This window comes from Microplitis mediator, chromosome 4 (assembly GCF_029852145.1).
Source record: "Microplitis mediator isolate UGA2020A chromosome 4, iyMicMedi2.1, whole genome shotgun sequence".
In the NCBI taxonomy this organism is placed as follows: Eukaryota; Metazoa; Arthropoda; class Insecta; order Hymenoptera; family Braconidae; genus Microplitis; species Microplitis mediator.
In genome coordinates, this window is record NC_079972.1 from 4,724,580 (window position 1) to 4,748,293 (window position 23,714).

Consider the following 23,714-nt stretch of genomic DNA (forward strand, 5'->3'; position numbering starts at 1 on the left):
CCCCAGGTGCGTCAGCTGTTGACCTTCTTTTATTTTATGCAAAAAAGTTTATTGACTTACCATGGTGGGGATTATGGGCCCCATAAGTCAGCCCAAATAATTCCTTGATACGTCCTCTGGGTGCGGACGAGACGAGCTTTGAAGACTCGGTTCCTTCGTAGAGGAAAGTAATCTCAATTGGTCGATCAACCACCAGAGCTCGAAGGCTCAACAACACATGAGCTCGAAAGCCTAACAACAGACGAGCTTGGAAGCTCAACAACACACGAGCTCGAAAGCTCAACAACACATGAGCTCGAAAGCTCAACAAAAACTTCCTCCGACTTAATTCGCGGACGACCTTTGGTGAGGTCCACGATAACACCTCGAATCCCGCGACCGAGCTGTACCGCATATCCTGACCTCCTGCGTCATCGGCCTCGAAGCATGAATTTCGGATTCGGAAAGGAAGCGTTCAGGCTGCCGGTATCGGCGCCTGGAACAGGTGAGAGTATTGGGCTGCCGGTAGCGGCGCCGAATACGAGGTATGTGATTTTTGGGCTGCCCGTAGCGGCGCTCAAAGTTTAAATAAGGAGTGCGTATTTGAATAAAATACGGATATATATTTTGCTTCAAGTCCGAGTGACAGGATCAAGCCAGCAGGTTTGTGTAGAGTTCTGGGCTCTACTAGATCTTGTGATCGACTCCTTGTTAACGACTGACTTGTAATCGACTGACTTGATTCTGTCGCTCCTTGGTATTATACATTATCAAAATGTTAACGGTGCATCTCAGGTTTCCTATGAGAGAATCGTCGTGGCCCGGGTCTCATGCATCGTCATCTGTTTAGACTATCCGCGAGCCACGGCGACTCTCTTATCGCAAGAAATTTCCGTTACATTGTTGGCAGTTATTAATAATGATATCGCCAACAAAGTAACGATTTATTAATTTATCGTTTAATTATGATTCCAAGAAGTGTCGAACCGTTTATTCGCCCACTGCGGCGAATAAATAATTCGAGACTTCAAAAAAAAAATTCTAAAAATTTTTATTTAAATTTAATTAAAGCCAGAACGCAACACTTGATTTAGATTTTCTTGGCTCTAAAGATTTTATATCTTCGATATCCTGAGTTATTGACTGTCAAAGTCAAAATGGACTTTTTCGCTTTGATCAATGATGAATTCGCGCCAAATCGTCGTAAGGACTTTTTAAGGGCGGCAAATTAATTTAACCAATAGAGGTTCAAGGATAGATCATTAAAAGCAATTTATTGAAGATCATAGACCTTTTTTAAGACGAGCAAAAATTTGGAAAATTTTTTTTTTTGCAATGGTTTTTTTTTTTATTACTCTTTTTTTATTACAATAAAAATTTTTCAAGACCAGATCTGATACTTAGACACTTGAAGCTACAATTTGCTTTTTTATTTTCACTGTACGACCATTTTCCTCCAAGTTACAGCACGTTGAAAATCACTTTAAAAGTTGGAATTTTTTGAATATCCTTTAATTTTTATAACTAATGTGAGATACTCGAATTTTTTCAAATATATAATATATATTTAGCAGTAGTAATTTTTTTTCTACAATTAGTTCAATTGAATCCTATTTAAATGTTTTTCTTTTGACATATTACATTTTGAAATAAAAAATCTTAGAAAATGTTAAAAACACTCCTAAAAAGTTAACAAAATTTTATGTATACATAATAGAATACAATGTATACACTAAAGTGTACAATTAAATTCAGCAGTCACTGTCGGTTGTGTAGCCTAGTCGTTAAAGCGTCGGTCTTTCGTGCGTAGGGTCCCGAGTTCGAATCCCACTAATGCGTGTGCGTTTATTGATAAGATTAGCGTTTTTTCTCTGAATTAAAAATTTCTAATTTGATTAGAAATTCAATATCGCATATCTAATACTCTCAGCATCGTCAAAATGATTGGACAAGAAATTAAAAAAAAAACTTCTTTTTTTTTCAATGTTTGTAAAATTACAATACTATATTGTAAAATTACAATACTATATTGTAAAATTACTTCAAAAAAAGCCATTATGTGTGTTGTAAAACTCAAGTGAGATATTGTAACTTTCCGAAACCGACTGATGAAAATTGTTTGTAAAATTACTAAACTATTCCATAATATTACTAATCTAACAGAGCTTCATATGTTTTGTAAAATTACAAAACTTACAATGTAAAATAAAAACTAACTCTCGAAAAACATTTTGCATTATTACTATAACTACTTTATAATATTCCAAGGCAAATACAGTGAAAAATGTTTTGTAAAATTACGATAGAAATGTTTAACAGTAGGTATTGCAATTTTACAACACGTATGATCTCTTAAAAGTATCGTATTAAAACAGTAAAACATTGTGATTTTACAAATAATTTCCAATTAAATTGTTTTCGGAAATTACAACATTCGGTGTGTAAAATTTACAAACCTTTTTTTATTATCTGTTTAGTAAGATTAGTACTTTTGTATTGCAATTTTCCAAAACAAAAATTGTAAGAAATGTGTTGTAAAATTGCAACACTGGTTTTATTAAATCACAAAACTGCATTGGCAATTGACTTCCAACACATTTCTTGCAAAATTACCATAGAAATTTTTAACAGTGTAAATTATGTGGAATGAGAACCATATTTTCAACATTTCTTGACTCCATTAAAATTGTCAAGGCTATCAAATTATTGGAAGAAATAATCAAACTATAAAGTTTAAGGTCATAAATTAAATCTTATTAGTCAAGCTTTAAAATACTTTTTACAACAATTATCTATGAGTTTGAGTTTTGAAGTTATATGGACTTTAAAAGTGATTGAAAACAAATTTTTTCGAAAAATCGTTAAAATTTCAAACAGCCATAACTTCTTAACTAATCGACCGATTCAGCCCATCTTCGAACCGTGGTAATTACACAGAAAATAAGTGTAGAAAATTTCATGAAGATCGGATAAGAACTGTAGACGCAATCGTGTCCTCAAAAGCCCGTTATATTACATAAATATATATACATATATATATATTTATATGTTTACCATTTTTATATAGTGGAAACCTAAACATGCAAACATGCAAATAACCTTCTCAATAAGACAATTTATAGATAAATTGAGAAAAATATAGATAGCCCGAACTGGGAATCGAACCCAGACCAATTCGGTATCGCGCCGAGTGCTCTACCAGTTAAGCTATCTGGCCCTATACTATATTCCGTTCAATTTGATCTATAACTTATTGAGCCACACCGTCAATCGTTCGGTAATACACCATTTCTATATATAGTGGAAACCTAAACATGCAAACATGCAATAAATTATATACACTAATGCAAAAAATTAAAGAAGCAGAAAAATTTTATAAATTTTTTAGTGATTTTTGGAAGGCTGTAACTTGATGAAAAATGATCGTATCGAGATTTTAAAAAAAGCGTTTTACAGCTTGAAATCTCTAGTTTTGGTGCATTTTTTTCAAAATTTTTTAAAAGCTCCGGTTATTACGCAAACATGAGAAATACCGCGAGACAAAAAATTTCTAAATTGTTTTTTTTTTGCGAAGAGCCCACGGACCGCGAAAAAATTCTTTTAACTAAACGAATGCATAGTTCGTTTAGCAAATTTATTCAGCTTCAATTTGGTTTTTTTTTTAACTTCGTAGGACGATTTGTCGCAGAGATATCAGCCTTCAAACAGAAAATGATCTTTTTGGCTTTGATCATCGATATTTCAGGTACCAATAATCGCACAGAAAGTTGAAGGGCGGCGGTGAAAACTTAAATAAATTCCCTACAAGACCCTGTCATCATTTTTTGGAAAAAAAATTTTTTTTTTATTTTTAACATCCATTAAAAGTAAGTACTAAAAAATGACTTTTTTTGGTTTTTTAGTAAATCATCCGCTACTCTGCAAATATCGATAAAAAAAGTAATGTTGCCAGGGACTTTTTTAGCTTAATGTACCCCCAAGACCCCTGTAAATTTTTAAATTGATCTATCGAACCGTTTTTTGGGAATCATCGATCAAAGTTGAGCTAAACAATTAAAGGAGCAAGTTTTGTTCCTTTAATTGTGTAATCATAATCAAAATGAAAAAAAATTTTTTTTTCGACTTTTCTCAAATTTTTGCGTTGGTAACTCAGCAAATGCAAGGAAATGACAAAAAAAATTTCCAAAAAATGTCAAAGAAATCGAAGAAAAAAAAAAATTGAAACTTGTTTTTTGTGTCCTAAATTATTTTTTTGACATTTTTTGGAAATTTATTATTTTTTTTGTCATTTCCTTGCATTTGCTGAGTTACCAACGCAAAAATTTGAGAAAAGTCGAAAAAAAAAATTTTTTTCATTTTGATTATGATTACACAATTAAAGGAACAAAACTTGCTCCTTTAATTGTTTAGCTCAACTTTGATCGATGATTCCCAAAAAACGGTTCGATAGATCAATTTAAAAATTTACAGGGGTCTTGGGGGTACATTAAGCTAAAAAAGTCCCTGGCAACATTATTTTTTTTATCGATGTTTGCAGAGTAGCGGATGATTTACTAAAAAACCAAAAAAAGTCATTTTTTAGTACTTACTTTTAATGGATGTTAAAAATAAAAAAAAAATTTTTTTCCAAAAAATGATGACAGGGTCTTGTAGGGAATTTATTTAAGTTTTCACCGCCGCCCTTCAACTTTCTGTGCGATCATTGGTACCTGAAATATCGATGATCAAAGCCAAAAGGATCATTTTCTGTTTGAAGGCTGATATCTCTGCGACAAATCGTCCTACGAGGTTGAAAAAAACCAAATCGAAGCTGAATAAATTTTCTAAGCGAGTTATGCATTCGGTTAGTTAAAAGAATTTTTCCGCGATCCGTGGGCTCTTCGGAAAAAAAAAAATTAGAAATTTTTTGTCTCGCCGTATTTCTCATGGTTGCGTGATATCCGGAGCTTTCAAAAAATTTTCAAAAAAATGCACCAAAACTAGAGATTTCAAGCTGTAAAATGCTTTTTTTAAAATCTCGATATGATCATTTTTCACCAAGTTACAGCCTTCCAAAAATCACTAAAAAATTTATAAAATTTTTCTGCTCCTTTAATTTTTTGCATTAGTGTATATATATTCATACATATATAAATTTTTTAACGAATGGTATTTTTGAAATTTACTAACTAATTATGATAGTTTATGACGAAATTCCTTGAAAAATCGACCATGAGCACAAATACAATAGTTAGATTTTCAAAAAAATCTACCTAAAAGTATGAATTACACGAATCCAACACCACCTAACTAAAATGTAGTGTACCTGAGAATATGATTAAAAAAATCATTATTAATATTATTAATTTTATAAGCTTGGATACACCTCAATGGACGATTCAGTCTGTATCTTACCTTGATAGGACTGAATGATTTAGATTAGATTAAAATAGTTGATTTATACCTATAATTGAATTTCTTAGATAAGTCTTTGCCGTTGGGCAAGGTAATTCCTCTCCAGATGGTAGGACTTCAGCTCGTTCGCTCAAAGCAACAGTCAGAATCGCTTTTATATAATTAAAAATTTTCTTTTCGTCCTTCATACACAATAACTTTCTGAAACATGCAAGATAAAAAGTTTTTACTAATTTAGAAGTATTACTCAATAATTTCGCATATATATATGATTGTTTTCTTCATTTCATTTCATTGTTAGCAACAGTAAATATTTATTTCATTTGTTTAAAATATTAATTTATTTAATGCCGTAAGATGGACAGCGGAGTCAAAGTTGATATGTGCTACTTGCTTCTCGTTGTGGGCGAGATGCCAAAATTTCGATATCGGAAAATAATCATGGAAATGGATATGAAAATCTATGATTGTTTTCTTCATTTCATTTCATTGTTAGCAACAGTAAATATTTATTTCATTTGTTTAAAATACTAATTTTTTTATTTTTTTTTATGTATATATGTAGGGGAAGGAGGGGCAAAAGGGGGTACTTAAGGAAATACCAAGTTTTCGAGGACTCAAATACGCTAAATCTTTTTTTTTTTAATGATATTCAAAGTAAATAGAAGAAATTTTCAGTTACCGTTGAATAAAAAAAATTTTTCATTTCTGCGGGCAAAGTGGGGTACCCCCTAAAAAAGGTAAAAAAAAAACAATTTCTGGATTTTAAACGAGTTTGTTTAAGTTAAATTTTTTTGTAAGTAATTTACATGAAGAAAAATTATATTTTACATGTTTATTGGATATAAAAGAAGAAAAAATATTTTCAATAGTTTTTATCATAAAACAAACGTCCCGATGAAAAAAGATTTTGTCTAATCATATATGATCATGCATAATTGTCTATAAATGATCAGATCCAAAAATTGGCCAGATCTGATCATACATAACTTGATCTGTTTATACATGATCATATATGATTATATATAATCATGCATGAACGAATATAGTCATTTTTAGAATCTCATTTAGAATATCTGTAAATTATTAATTAAGTAGTTTAATTAGGATTTATTGTCTTCATCATTATAAATGTCAGTTAAAATTAAATAAAAAAAAAAATTTATTAACCATTGACTATTATTTTACTACGAGATATTATTTTACCAATTAAAGACCCACGTCGATGCTGTTTAACTTTGGTTATCGATGGTTTGTAGTCTGATCCTCTAGTCTGTTAAACACTTACATTTAAGAAACATTTGGCATTACTTAACTCAAATAATCAAATTGATATATCCTACGTAAATAACGCACCTAATGATGAATTTGGTTTTGTACATAAAATACAGTAGAATTCATTAGATACATATAATCAAATCTATTTATCTATAAACTTATAAATATTCGTATATCAATCGATATCGATTTATATTTTTAAATTGCTGCCGAAACCTTTGAATATTTTTTAAGTATTGGGGATTTAAGTTTGATTGATAGTTGACAGAATAACAATTTAATAACATTGATATTAAAAAATTGTCATATTATTATATATATATATATATATATATATATATATATATATATATATATATATATATATATATATATATATATATATATATATATATATATATATATATATATATATATATATATATATATTTATAGGTTTCATATCAATGAAGTCCGATCAGATTTAAACATACATAGACATATATAACTACATATAGGTTTATATCAGTCATGTCTGATCAGATCTAATTATACATAGGCCTATATCTAATTATATATGGGTTTGTATCAATCATGTCTGATCAGATCTAACTATACATAGACTTATATATAAATAGATCTGATCATATATAGACTTATGTATGATTATATATGGGGTTACAACAGCCTGTTATGATCATATCTAATTATATATAGACTCATATATAATCGGATCTGATCAGATCTAATTATATATAGACTTATATATAATCAGATCTGATCATATATAGACTTATATATGGGCTCATAACAGCCAGGTCTGATCAGATCTAATTATGTATGGGGTCATATATAATTATATATAATCATGCATGATTATATATAACTTCATATATGATTATATATAATCATATATGATTAGACAAAATCTTTTTTCATCGGGGTTATTAATATTTTTCAACTGACAATTGATTTTTGAAAAAGTTTACCAAAAAAAATTCAAAGTTACGCTTAATTATATTTACAGAAGTGATTTTGGAATGTTTAAAAACCATTTGAAATATAAAATTTTTTTTCATAAAATTTTGGGGGTACCCCGTTTTGCCTACCCGACCCCCTTTTGCCCCCTTTGCCTATATATATATATGTCAGAGATAAAAGAATAAAATAGGGTTTTCCAATGGGACGGAAAATTTCCAACAGTCGAGACTAGTTTCTACAATAACAATTAAATAAAATACACAGGATGGGTATAGTAAGACACAGAGGACAAGGTAGTAAGATAATGAGATTGTTGTCCTTCTTTGAATATTTTGACTAAAAGGTTTTCAATGACGAGTACAGAGTTTTTTTGACTAGTTGAGTCGGTCAGTTCTGATTGAGCATTCGTTGTGCGAGTTCAAGTTGTCCTTTCGACCGTGGATTCGTTCTCGAACCTAGTTTGCCGTAGTATTTGTAAATTGTTCGATCGGGTTTTATTTGAATATTATGGGACTGTCGTGTATTACAACTATTATAATTTCCTGTGTAATCAATTATTGCATTAATTAGTATTTAGTGTATTTTAATATTTGTGCGACACTATCTTCATCATATTACTTGTCTAAGTATCATTATTTGTGAACAATACTTTTAGTATTAAATCACTGTTTTGCATAGTTATTATTCGTTTACATTTTAAATAAAATTGAGAGATATTAATATTGAGACCAATACTCGGGATAACGCCCAAGCTTGTAATGACTTTCCGATATATATAGTCCGGGAGCCAGGTGCAAATTTCGTCAGTCATTTCCTCTCAAGCGATAATTAGAGGAATGCATGAGAGTGTTGTGTTATAAAGGTACGTGAACGTCAGCTTGGGTTCCGTGGGTGGGTTGAGCGGTGATAGCCTCCCACGCACGAAAAAAAAAAAAAATTATTTAGTCATTTCCTCCCACCTGAAAACACGTTAAATTGTTCGCTAATCCAACATCTTGAAGAAAGATAACAATCAGCTGACTGTAGCACGGTGGATTATACGTCAGCTAATCCCCGAACGCGAAAAAAAAATTTTCACTTTTAGTCATTTCCTCTCATCTAAAAATTTACCTGATGGTAGCTTATACACAACTATGAAGAAATATATCCGTCAGCTGGCTGTATCCCGGTGGAAAAACCGTCAGCTGACGAGGTTTCTCCCGACTTACCGCCAGCTGATTTTTTTTATTAATTACGGCAGAGTACTAAAAATCAGCTCATAAATTTTTATCTGGGAGGAAATGACGTATCTCGAATTATTGAGTGTTACACTCTAATTTTATGGGAATTCAATGATACGTAAACTTCAATAATGAATATCTCAAAAAATATCAATCTGAGTGATTCGGTGCTAAGGACCTGTTTTGTAGGAAATTAAATTTCCTATAAAGTTGTTCTTTACATTTTGTTTTTGTAGGTCTTGTTGTTTATGAGATAATGAGAGAAAAAACAAGAATTCTATGAAAAAACTCAGTTTAGCGGTCCGTACTACCCTACATGAATTACGACTTCGCGACAATGGGCATTTTTGTAGAGCAATTAATTCTGAGAAAATCCCGGCTTTGGACGAGATGATATCATAAAATTTTAAAAAATAAAAACCCAAGTTAACGTGTATTTTAAATGGGAAATCTTTACATGCTTTGGTCGAGTACTTAATATTAATATTAAGGGCTCAAACTCTTAGGGAATTTTTTGGGGGTATTTTCAACAGAATTTCGGGACGGGAGCGAGAATAAAAAATAGTCGCAAGAAAAAAAAACACCCTCATATAAATACTTAAAAACTAATAAGTATATATTTTATCTTATCTTTTTTTTTCTTTTTTTTTCTTTATCATATCTTAAAATCGATCAGAAGACTATTTTTTTTTAGAGCATGACATTAAAATAAAAAATAACTAGAAAACAATGCGGAATTCGAAAAACTTTATTCATGATAACTTCGAGGAAATGACTAAATATTTTTTTTTTTTTCGTGCGTGGGAGGCTATCACCGCTCAACCCACCCACGGAACCCAAGCTGACGTTCACGTACCTTTATAACACAACACTCTCATGCATTCCTCTAATTATCGCTTGAGAGGAAATGACTGACGAAATTTGCACCTGGCTCCCGGACTAATAGGGGAAGGTGGCCCAAAGCGGGTAGGTGCTTGTACGCCGACGCATGAAACGCAAGGGACAAGGTATGCATATGTCGAGGTTACCCGAGTACTGCCGAGTTTCGCTCAGTCCCAAACGAGCATTAATGAAGCGGTATGGCTTAATTACACGCAATTAAAAAAAAATTAATAATTTCTTAAAAAAATTAAAGGTATATATTTTCTGATTATTCAAAAACGAATACACTTATTGTATCGTTGAAAATTTTCTATTAATTTGAGCCCATTTAAGTTAAAATTGAGAGAAAAATATTAGCGTTTTGTTTTGAATTATTTGAGTTTAGCATCACTTGGATAAGAAACGTGTTCTCGGGCAAAGCGGCTAGGGCATAGCGGGTAGGGCAAAAACTGCTAAAGACTAATTAAAATAGTCTAAAATTATTTTTTACCGATACCTGGTGCGTACTGTACAGTAATACACCAAAATCTGCAAAAGACTGTGTTAAGGTTGAGCGAAGTATATGAGCCCTGAGAATTGTACCTAAATATGCGTATAGTATAACTCTATATAGTATTCGGTGCACTGCGTGCAATTGTTAGTTATTACTCACCTTTCCGAGTGAATGCCTCGTGCCTTAGTACTAATCTATTTTATACTTATCTATTATACACTTATATACATCTAAGCTTATACAATATATTATATTAATAAACGAATCATCCGCTTCGTTATTTAACCCTTTATTATCAGGTTATGGGCCCAGGTAACGCGTACACAAATTTCTTTTTGTTTGTTTGATTAAAAAAAAAAAAAAAAAAAAAACGGTGCGTTAGTGTTGTCGAGTCAGTGAAGACGCCAACTTGGGCGTGGTACATAGTAACAAGGCTGAGTTAGATAAGTTTTTGTGTTCATTAGTAAAATTGACAAAACTGTTAGAAATTAACAATGTCGGTTACGTTTAAAGTGGATCCATTAACAGCGGACAACTACAGATCGTGGAAAGCCCAAGTAAAGGGGTTACTTATGGGAAATGATTTGTGGAGACTTGTTATCGGAGAAGATAAGAAGCCAGCAGCTGGAGCTGATGCAATTAACACGTGGACAAAAAGAGACCGAAAGGCTATGTCTCAGCTACTGATTTCAATAGGCATGGACGAGGCAGCAGCGTACGATGATCTAGAAACTTCCATGGCGATTTGGAACAGGATCAAAGAGACGTACGAGTCGGGAGGACCAGCGCGAAAAGCGTTATTGCTGAAAAAGCTAACCCTTACGCGAATGCAGGAAGGTGAGGATGTGAAAAAACACATAATGGAAAACGGTGAAACGGTAAAAAGACTCAAAGAAGTAGGACTGGAGATTGTAAATGAAATGCTAGTTATCCTGTTACTAAACAGTCTACCAGATGAATATGAGGTATTTCGGACAGCAATCGAAACTCAGAAAGATTTTCCGACGTTTGATCAAGTCAAGGTTAAAATTCTGGAATTTCATGAAGGACACTGTTCAAAGCCAGAAAATGGACAAGGAGCGCTGTATGCGAGAAATAATAAAAGCAAAGGAAAGCTACGGAAAAATGGCGGCAAGCAATGGAAAAACAACGCGCAAAGCTTTAAGCCGAAAAATGAAATAGAATGCTACAAATGCCATAGAAAAGGACACATTGCCAAGTACTGCGATCAATCGAGAAATGTCCAAAGTGCGCAAAACACTGAGGACAAGGGAGGCAAACCCAAAACATTACTGAGTACAACAGATGATGTCATGTATGTTAACAATGACGTCACATGGTGTGTCGATAGCGGGTGCACGAAGCACATGTGTAACGAAAGAAATGCTTTCAAAGAGTTCACGCGGACGAATTCTGAAGTTAATTTGGCAAATAATGAAAGTACACGTATTGTAGGAACTGGAAAAGTGCAGATTGTAGTGAACAATGGTAAAAGTACTGAAGAAATCAATTTGGAAAATGTAGCATATGTACCAGATCTTAGAACAAACTTATTGTCAGTTGCAAAGGCAACAGATCACGGTTATTCAGTGATATTTTAAAAATCGGATGCACTTATCATAGACAGTGATAACAACGTGTTATTACGCGCAAATCGTAGAGGAAATCTATATTTTGTGGACAAGTGTAAAGACAAGGCGAACAGTGTTGAAGTAAATAGTGAAAATAATAAAATCGACAAGTGGCATCAAAAATTGGGACACGTGAACGAAAGAGATGTAAAACTTATGGCGAAAGACGGTTTAGTTTACGGTTTAGATATTAAAAATAATGAAAAATTATCGGAATGTGAGATATGTATTCGAGAAAAACAGACGCGATTACCGTTTTCGAAAAGCATTGAAGGTCGAACGAGTGAATTATTGGAAATAGTACACTCTGATGTACGCGGACCAATGAGAAACGTGTCAGTTAATGGGAAACGATATTTCGTCACATTCATTGATGACCGATCAAGGTGGTGTGAAGTGTATTTTATTATAAATAAATCAGATGTATTTGACGCGTTCAAGATCTTCAAAAAGGAAGCAGAAAATCAAACAGGAAAGACAATAAAAGCATTACAGTCTGATAACGGTAAGGAGTACTGTAACAAAGAGTTTGATACTTTTCTTCGAGAACATGGGATACAACGCAGACTTTCTACGCCACACACGCCACAACAAAACGGCATCGCAGAAAGAAAAAATCGTACCTTGGTGGAGATGACGCGATGCATGATGCGTCAGGCAGGCTCCCCTCCCCATCTTTGGGCAGAAGCCGTAAATACATCAAATTACATTAGGAATAGATGTCCAACCACTGCATTAAATGGTGGGATTCCATTTACATTGTGGAAAGGAAAAATACCTACAGTGGCTTATTTTCAAGTATTTGGTGCGAAAGCATTTGTTTTAAACAAGACACAAGGTCGAGGAAAACTTGACTCAAGGTCAGAGCCCGGTATATTTGTGGGATACGCGCAAACATCTAAAGCATATCATATATATATGCTGAAAACAAGATCAGTTGTAATTTCTCGAGACGTAAAATTTGTCAACGTGTCAGGTTTTACTGGAGAATATAAAGAGATACTTGAAGAAAGTGGAAAAGAAAATTTCTCGATAGAGACAGAAGGTACGCCAAGAGAAGAAGAGCCAAAAATCGCAAAAATAGAATCGCGACAAACCCTCAAGCGAGCAGCAACACAGTCATGGAAACGTGTCGTACAGCCAGCCAAACGGGGCCGAGGACGGCCGAAAATAATTCGTACAGGATCGAAAGGAAGACCGCGAAAAACATATTCGAGTCCGACAGGTGAGGCAAGCGGAGAGAGCGAGGCGTTATCTGAAGAAGAGAGACGCGAAATACGAACTGATGTAGAAAGTATGGACACAAGTGATGAAGATGTATTCACAAACTTTGCGAATTTGACAATAACGGAGAACCCCACAACCTGGAAGCAGGCGAAGAACACAGCAGAAGCCGATCAGTGGAAAAAAGCGTTAGAGGATGAACTGTTGGCGCAAATTAAAAATAGTACGTGGGAGATCGCCAAACGACCAAAAGATCGTCACGTGATAGATAGTCGCTACGTATTTAGCACAAAATCAGATGGTCAAAATCTGAAAAAGAAAGTTCGTTTAGTCGCGAGAGGATGTTCGCAGAGACCTGGGGAAGATTTCCACGAAACGTTCTCCCCAGTCGTCAGGTCAACTTCTATAAGATTGATGGCGGCAGTTGCAGTGGAGTACGAGTTAGTCATTCACCAGATGGACATCGTAACAGCGTACCTGAATGGAGAATTAGAAGAGAGAGTATTCATGGAAGTGCCGGAATGTCTTAGTGAAATACTGGGAAAAATTAGTGCGGGAAAACCAGTAGGTTCAAGTGGTGTAAATGTCAGTGATTCGCGAATTATAAATACCACCAAAAGATGGTTAAAAATGTTAAATTCGAGTAGCGATAATGTGTGTGAGTTGAAAAAATCATTGTACGGTTTACGTCAATCGGGATTAAGGTGGCATAAGAAATTAGTTGAAAAACTAACTGAGTTAAATTTTAGAGCGTTACCACAAGATCCGTGCATGTTTATGTCTGAAAAAGAAAATAGTATAATGTATATCGCAATTTATGTTGATGATATCTTGTGTGCTATGAATGATTATGAATGGTTGAGTAAAATAAAAGCTTCTTTGTCAAGATCGTTTGAAACGAAGGATTTGGGTGAAATTAATAAGTGTTTAGAAATTGAGTTTTCACGAGACGATGAGTCACGCGTATATCTTAGACAAAGACACTACGTCGAGTCAATATTAAAGCGTTTTGGTATGAGTGAGTGCGAACCCATTGGGGCACCAATAGAAACAAATTGTAAGTTAGCAAAACCCGAGTGCGTGGATGAGAGTGAAATGAAAAAATATCCGTATCAATGCCTGATTGGTGCGTTAACTTATTTGGCAATTACGACAAGGCCAGATATTACATACGCGGTAAATTATTTAAGCCAATTTAATACAGGGTACAGTTCAGAACATTGGAAAGCAGCGAAAAGAGTATTGCGTTATTTAAAGGGCACGATCGAATGCGGATTAACGTTTGAGAAAACTGGATTGAGTTTGTTTGGCATAGTAGATGCAGATTGGGCAGGAAACGTTGTAGATCGTCGGTCATACTCAGGGTACGGGTTTATTTTAGCGGGATCATTGATAAGTTGGGAAGCAAGGAAACAAAAAACAATAGCTTTATCCAGCACTGAAGCTGAATATATAGCAATATCAGAAGCAACGAAAGAAGCACTATATTTACGCGGTTTGTTATGTGAAATGAAAGTTTTAGATGAGAATGAAACTATAAAGTTATTTAATGATAATCAAGGCGCAATTAAATTAGTCCAAAACAACGCGTATCATTCCCGAACGAAACATATAGATGTGAGACATCATTTTGTGAGAGATGTTTATAATAAAGAGATTATTGATTTGGAATATTTGTGTAGCGAAAAAATGCCAGCCGATGTATTTACAAAAGGGCTAAGCATGCCAAATCACTGGAAATGTTTAAATAGTATGGGTGTAGAATGCGATGAAGAGTGATGACATTCATACGCTCATCACTTCGAGAGGGGATGTTAAGGTTGTATATGAGCCCTGAGAATCGTACCTAAATATGTGTATAGTATAACTCTATATAGTATTCGGTGCACTGCGTGCAATTGTTAGTTATCACTCACCTTTCCGAGTGAATGCCTCGTGCCTTAGTACTAATCTATTTTATACTTATCTATTATACACTTATATACATCTAAGCTTATACAATATATTATATTAATAAACGAATCATCCGCTTCGTTATTTAACCCTTCATTATCAAACTGAATAATTAGTCGAATATTATTATTTATATAATTAACAAAAAAATTTAATTACAAGTTACCGATTAAATAGTCATTTATATTGAAGTATTGCTATATTTTATGAGTTAGTCGTTTAAGTTATTAAAGACTGATTAAATGAAGCTAAAATTATTATTTAAATATCTAAAATAAGCATACTTCCCTTAATTGTAGTGCCAACCCGCTTTGCCCGAACGGATTACCCGCTTTAGCCCCCCCCCCCCTAGGGCAAAGCGGTTTTTGGGAGTGTTTTTTAATTTTAATAATAAATCATCAATTAATACAAATTTATATAATATTGCTTATTGATTTTAAAGTTCGATAAATCCTCTATCAAAAAAAAAAATAAATCATTATTGTTATCATACAAATACTAAATTTTCTCGGCTCTTAACGTTAACATACCCGCTTTAGGCCACCTTCCCCTATATATTAGTATAGATTATATGTATTGTATGTAACGATGACTCTTTAGGATTAGATTGAAACAATCACTGCCTAAATCACTACACATACCAAAGAGTGCAACGTTGATTTTCGAAAGATTCGGGAAGTTATTGTTTTCACCCCGATGTGCGAAATTTTATCAGATGTCGACGTTTTGAGGTCCTAGGAAGCTATTTTGACTATTTTCTGAATGATGTCCGAGTGTCTATATGTATGCGTGCGTGTGTGTGTGTGTGTGTGTGTGTGTGTGTGTGTGTGTGTGTGTGTGTGTGTGTGTGTGTGTGTGTGTGTGTGTGTGTGTGTGTGTGTGTGTGTGTGTGTGTGTGTGTGTCTGTGTGTGAGTGTGTGTCTCTGTCTGGCTGTGTGTGTGTGTGCGCGTGTGTGTGTGTGTGTGTGATCAGTCTATAACTTTGTAACTAATGATCCAATTTGGATGGTTAAGGCGGAAATCGAAAGAGCTTGTTGGCCATTAACTTTTCAGAGAATTTCAGATCATTTGATTAAGTGAACTCGAAAATATTGGTGAATTCCGAAAAAAAAATTTTTTTTTAGTTTTTTATTGATTTCTCAGAAACGACTCTAACGATCGACTTCAAAATCTAATCAGCTCTAGAACTTAATAACACGCGTCGATTTCTGCCTTAGCCATCTCAATCGGACAATTCGTTCGAGAGTTATCGCGGAAGAAACAAATGGTAAAAAACGGTTTTTTGCGAATAACTTTGAAACTGAACTAAACAATTCCAAAATCTGATCAGCTTTAGAATTTATTAAAACGCGTCGATTGCCACCTCAACCATCAAAATCGGGTCATTTGTCTAAGAGATATGGTGGGAGAAAGAAACGACAAAAAAACTGTTTTTTGCGAATAACTTTGAAAAAACTGAACCAAACAATTCCAGAATCTGATCAACTCTAGAATTTATTAAAACGTGTTGATTGCTATCGCTGCCATCACAATCGGATCATTTGTCTAAAAGATATCACGGGAGAAAGAAACAATAATAAACGGTTTTTTCCAAATATCTTTGAAACGACTGAACCAATCGATTTCAAATTTCAATCAGCTCTAGAATTCAACGAAACGCGACGATTGTAACATTAAACGTTTGAATCGGTTGATTTGTTCAAAAGACATCGGCGTCAAAATGTTGAAAAAATAACATTTTATGTTATTTTCTACGGATAAGTCATAATATAATGTACTAGAATTCGTCCAAAATCATACCAACTCTTCATTTTTATGGTCTCTTTCGATCCCCATATAATTTCCCGATGAAAAAAGATTTCGTCTAACCATATATGATCATGAATAATTGTTTATATATGATCAGATCCAAAAATTGGCCAGGTCTGATCATACATAACTTGATCTGTTTATATACGAACAGATATGATTATATATAACCATGCATGAACGAATATAGTCATTTTTAGAATCTCATTTAGAATATCTGTAAATTATTAATTAAGTAAATTAATTAGAATTTATTGTCTTTATCAATATAAATGTCGGTTATAATTAAATAATAAAAAAAAAAAATCATTGTCCGTTGACTACTATTTTACTACCAGGTCACCCGTCCAATTACTGTCCCACGTCGATGCTGCTCAACTTTGGTTATCGATGGATTGTAGTCTGATCCTCTAGTCTGTTCTACACTTATAATTAAGGAAAGTTTATGGCATTACTTAACTCAAATAATCAAATTGATACTTTATACGTTTAAATTGCTGCCGAAACCTTTGAACATTATTTGAGTATTGGGGATTTAAGTTTGATTGATAGTTGACAAAATAAAAATTCAATAACTTTGATATTAAAAAATTGTCATATTATTTAATATATATATATTTATTGGAACTATATAGATTATTAAATATTTATAGGTTTCATATCAATAAAGTTAACGTCAACCCTGCTTTGACATTTGACGACAGTAGAGCACTACCTCTCCGCTTCGCGCTCGAGGTGTGCAAAAGTCTGATCAGATTTAATCATACATAGACATATATAACTACATATAAGTTTATATCAGTCATGTCTGATCCGATCCAATCATATATAAGCTTATGCACGACTATACATGAATTTACATTAGCCATGTCTGATCAGATCTGATCATATATAGACTTGGATATGATTATATATGGGGTCATAACAGCCAGGTATGATCATATCTAATTATACATAGACTCGTATATAATCAGATCTGGTCAGATCTAATTATATATAGACATATATAATCAGATCTGATCATATATAAGTCTATATATAATTAGATATAATCATACCTAGCTGTTATAACCCCATATATAATCATATATAAGTCTATATATAATTAGATATAATCATACCTAGCTGTTATAACCCCATATATAATCATATATAAGTCTATACATACTTAGATCCGATTAGACATGGCTAATATAAATTCATGTATAGTCGTGCATAAGTTTATATATGATTAGATCTGATCAGACATGACTGATATAAACTTATATGTAGATATATATTTCTATGTATGATTAATTTGATCAGACTTTATTGATATATGAAACCTATAAATATTAATTATGTATATAGTTCCAATATATATATATATATATATATTAAATAATATGACAATTTTTTAATATCGAAGTTATTAAATTTTTATTCTGTCAACTATCAATCAAACTCAAAACCCCAATACTTAAAAAATGTTCAAAGGTTTCGGCAGCAATTTAAAAGTATGAAGTATCAATTTGATTATTTGAGTTAAGTAATGCCATAAACTTTTCTTAATTGTAAGGGTAGAACAGACTAAAGGATCAGACTACAATCCATCGATAACCAAAGTTAAGCAGCATCGACATGGGACATTAATTGGACGGGTAACCTCGTAGTAAAATAGTAGTCAACGGATAATAATTTTTTTTTTTTATTATTTAATTATAACCGACATTTATATTGATAAAGACAATAAATCCTAATTAAATTACTTAATTAATAATTTACAGATATTCTAAATGAGATTCTAAAAATGGCTATATTCGTTCATACATGGTTATATATAATCATATCTGTTCATATATAAACAGATCAAGTTATGTATGATCAGACCTGGCCAATTTTTGAATCTGATCATATATAGACAATTATGCATAATCATATATGATTAGACAAAATCTCTTTTCATCGGGAAGTTATATTTCAAAATTAAGGGGTTATATCCACTTGCGAGGCAGAAAAAACGCGTTTTTTTGTGAATTTTTTTCCAAGAGGCATTTTATTTTATACATTAATGGAAAAAATGTACTTAAACAGAATTTAATGTACTTTAACAATCAGCGGTTTATTTAAAAAAATATTGGATCCCCTAGCTCCTGTAGATGATCTGCGGAGAGACCTCCAAAAAAAGGTGCTTGGCGGTGAGCAAGATATCTCTGGTCCAAATTATCTGAAAACCAAAAACCAAAAATATTCAGTTTTGTAATAAATAAATACAGGTAATGATCGAAGGTCTAGTCAAAATTTTGATTTTTGACAAAATGGCGGCTGTTCAAAAAAAAAATTCAATTTTTCATGAAAATTTTTCACTTTGAAGTGGCTTAAAAAATCGAAATTATTGTCCAAAACCTTATTCCTTCGATCATTACCTGAAAAATATATCTAAGTAAGTCGTGTAAAAATTTCAAACCGATCGGTTTAGCGGTTTCGGAGAAATTTTGCTCACCGACTCTGAAAACACGGTTTTGAGATAAACGCGTTTAAAGTTTCGGCAACGATTTACACTAAATTAAAATTTTTTTTTCAACTTACATCGTGTCATCTATTCCAGCATCATAAGAGGAACCATCTGCTTCGTCGTTTGCCTCCAAAATGTTTAATTGTTGTTGTCTACGAGCCATTCTCCCTCGCGCGTCGACCCTTGCGCTATTGCGTCCGAAATTGAGATGCGCTCTGCGTCGTCTTTACTCGCGTAGGAATGAGCATTGGGTCCAAGTGATAATCCCATAGCACTCATATAACATTTACTTGAATTAATTAAACTTTACACACTGAGAAATACACAAACTGAGCACAAACACAACTTGTCTACGTGGAAATCACTTTTAACTGATGAATTCACATATTTTTAACTTAAAACTCCTCAACATAGGTTTCAGGTATAAACTAGACCTTCTGTATTATTATTTTAGGGTCCCAAACACAATATAAGTTGAGAAAAAAAGTATAGCGGCTACGAGAAATAGCTGCTACTCCGGCTCGCGCGCTGCCTACTTTCGAACGCTCGGAGACGTTCTTACTAATACGCTCATATCTCCGAAACTAATTGTCGGATCGATTTGAAATTTTCAGAGAATATTCTTGAATATATGTACATTCAAAAAATGACAAAAAAAAAATTCGATTTTTTGAAAATCACAAGTGGATATAACCCCTTAATATAAATGTTCAGAATAGATGTAAATAAATTACATCCATCCGATGAGCTAAAATTTTATCTATAAGATGGCCGATAGTGTGGACAGCTAGGCCGATAGAGGGGACATCAGGAATTGAAGTTATTTTCATTTATTATTCAATTTTTAATAAATATTTTTACATATATTTCTTTTCAATTTGAAGTTAAATGTATAAGCTTCCAGATTCTATCATTGTTTTATACATGAATTGGTTTTTTATATTTTAATTCTTAATTCGAAAAAAAACATCTGTCTATCGGTTGACCCTGCGGGCCAGCCCCGAAACTTCCCGCTGTTTTCGAGCTCCTCGAGGAGCTCGAAAACAATGTTGTGGATACATTTTCGAGCTCCTCGAGCTCGAAAATACTTTTGTGTGCCATTGTTTTCGAAAAAAACCGATTTTAGCATTTATTTCTCCCACGATATCTCAGGAACGAATTGACCGATTTTAAAGGTTGAGGCGGCAATCGGCGTATTTTATTAAGTTCTAGAGCTGATAAAAATTTGAAATTGTCTGGTTCACTTGTTTCGTAGATATTCGCAAAAAACCGTTTTTTACCATTTCTTTCTCCCACGATAACTCTCGAACGAATACTACGATTGAGATGGCTAAGGTGGCAATCGACGCATTTTATCAAGTTCAAGAGCTGATTAGATTTTGAAGTTGATCGTATGAGTCGTTTCTAAGAAATCAATAAAAAACTAAAAAAAAAAAAGTTTGGAAAATCCAAATGAGCATGCCTCAAGCGCGCGTGTCACACACGAATTATTTAGATTAAATGTTTACGTTACGATTTGTTAATTTTTTCATAAAGACTCCTATACTTTTTTTTTTTATTTTTTCTTACAGCTGTATCCAACCTCTGAAAAATTAGAAATTTGAACTGTGTGCTGCGCGTGCGCTTTTATTTTCACCAATCAGAAATCGGAGGCCGCAACATTTTAAGATATTCGATACTAAACAACTTCATGTTTAATCTCAGCCTCTAACCCGATGAAAGAAGATTTTATACAATTGTATAAATGTATAAAATTGTACAAATGAATAAAATTATATACAAAAAATGGCCCGATCCGATTGTATACAACTGTTTAAAAATGGTATACGATTCTATACAAAATGTATACATCTATATAATTATATACAATTTTATACAAATTATATACAATTCTATATAATTGAAATATATAGAATTGTATATAATTATACACTAATGAGAAAATTAAAGGAGCAGAAAAATTTTATAAATTTTTAGTGATTTTATGAAGGCTGTAACTTGGTGAAAAATGATCGAATCGAGATTTGAAAAAAATCATTTTATAGCTTAAAATCTCTAGTTTTGGTGCATTTTTTTCAAAATTTTTTAAAAGTTCCGGTTATCACGCAACCATGAGAAATACGGCGAGACAAAAAATTTCTAATTTTTTTTTTTTTCCGAAGAGCCCACGGATCGCGGAAAAATTCTTTTAACTAACCGAATGCATAACTCGATTAGAAAATTTATTCAGCTTCAATTTGGTTTTTTTTTTAACCTCGTAGGACGATTTGTCGCCGAGATATCAGCCTTCAAACAGAAAATGATCCTTTTGGCTTTGATCATCGATATTTCAGGTACCAATGATCGCACAGAAAGTTGAAGGACGGCAGTGAAAACTTGAATAAATTCCCTACAAGACCCTGTCATCATTTTTTGAAAAAAAAAATTTTTTTATTTTTAACATCCATTAGAAGTAAGTACAAAAAAATGACTTTTTTTGGTTTTTTAGTAAATCAACCGCTACTCTGCAAATATCGATAAAAAAAATAATGTTGCCAGGGACTTTTTTAGCTTAATGTACCCTCAAGACCCCTGTAAATTTTTAAGTTGATCTATCGAACCGTTTTTTGGGAATCATCGGTCAAAGTTTTGCTAAACAATTAAAGGAGCAAGTTTTGTTCCTTTAGTAGTGTAATCATAATCAAAATGAAGAATTATGTATTTTCTACTTTTCTCAAATTCTTGCATTAGTGACTCAGAAAATGCAAAAAAATGACAAAAAAAATAAAAAATTTCCAAAAAATGTAAAAAAAAAAATTTAGAACACAAAAAAAAAGTTTCAATTGCATTACTGTATAGAATTGTTTACAATTTGTATAGAATTGTATACAATTGGATCGGGCCATTTTTTCTATCCAATTATGTATAGTCTATTTATAATTATATATAGTCTATATATAATTGTATAAAATCTTTTTTCATCGGGAATTAAGATATTTAATTTAAAAAAATGACGGATCTAAATACAAAGAATTTGAGTATAATTGCCAGTCAAAAAATTTAATTACAGCTAAACGGTACTATATCCAGCTATGATTTTCAATACGCTCATTCCCTCTTATTTAATGTTTTTTTTTATATAAAAAAGTAATTAATGGGTAAAAAAAAAATTTTGATAAGCTCAGCGATCATTTTACTTTTCGAAAATATGCAATGAAATCTGCTTCAGATAAAAGTGATTATTACCAATAAAAATTACGTAATTTTAGTGGAGAAACAGTGCTAAACATAAAAAAATTTTATAAAATTTTTGTCAATACGTAATTGGACTCATCAGTAAAGCATTTTGACGTAATTAGTAACAGACTGCTTTTAAATATGAAAAGATTTAATTAAAAAAAGAAAAAGTAACTAACCACGTATTCGGAAAAAATCATGGTTTAGTATGCTACAGTTTCGTCCTAATCACGTTATTCTTAACGTACTCTGCTTTAGACTGTAATAACGCGTTCTGCAAAAATGAATTATACACATACGCAAAAATATACTACATACATAACGATATTACTAAGTAATTTTTTTTTAATTATTTACTTTCATTAATAAAGACGAATTTTCATAACATATTGTTTCATTTCATTTTTAACTACTTTCTAAACATGGATAAGTGAAAATAAGTGAATATTCACTAATTTCAAGGGCAAATCGAATTACTAATTTCAAAAAGTTCGAAAACATTTCACTGCAAAACTTGCTGAGCAAAGGTGTAGCTATCAGGGCCGCTTCCCTGATAGCCAAGTTGGCCGCAACTTGTTGGGAATTGACAATCTACTGCCGCAACCCGTCGCCAAGTTATCCGCAAAAGTTGGTATTTCCATAAGTTGACGGCAACTTTCCGAGAAACTTGTCGACAACTTTCAGCTTGTGTAACTGTTGCCGAAAACTTGTCTACAACCCGGGTCAAAAAATTAGATCTGTTTTAAAATAAATGATAAATTTAAATATTTTTTCTTTAATTCAAGTGTATAAATCGTATTTATTTTATATAGGAATTTAATCTGTTTTTGCCCTTACTATTCTTATCCAGGCCAATATCAGACTTAATTTCGTATGATATTTAGTCTGTTTTTAATCGCGTTTAGACTAAGAACTGACTTTTTTATTATAATTATTGGTCTGTGTTCAATTGTTTTTAAGGACAAAAACAGGACTTTTTTTTAATATAAATAATAATAATAATTATCTAGAATTATAAATTTATTGCACGCCTCGGAAGCGAAGCGGAGAGGTTGTGCTTTATAACCAACCTGTCAAGGTCACACGATTTCCACTCATTAAAGTGCATATATTTTTTTTCTATTACTCTTACACATTATGAAAAACACATCAATATAAAGCTGAAACACTAATAAATAATC

At 32.5% G+C, this 23,714-nt stretch overlaps 1 protein-coding gene and 1 long non-coding RNA gene across 3 annotated transcripts in view; one reads left to right on the forward strand and one right to left on the reverse strand.

Annotated features, from left to right (window-relative positions):
• Positions 1 to 5,565, reverse strand: part of LOC130667148 (uncharacterized) — a 72,594-nt gene extending 67,029 nt beyond the window's left edge. Inside the window, exon 1 of the long non-coding RNA XR_008989810.1 lies at positions 5,423 to 5,565. This is a non-coding gene — a long non-coding RNA (uncharacterized LOC130667148). The remainder of the gene's footprint in view (positions 1 to 5,422) is intronic.
• The window catches only part of LOC130667141 (cysteine-rich motor neuron 1 protein-like), a 386,893-nt gene that overhangs the window by 99,290 nt on the left and 263,889 nt on the right, over positions 1 to 23,714 (forward strand). The window lies entirely within an intron of this gene.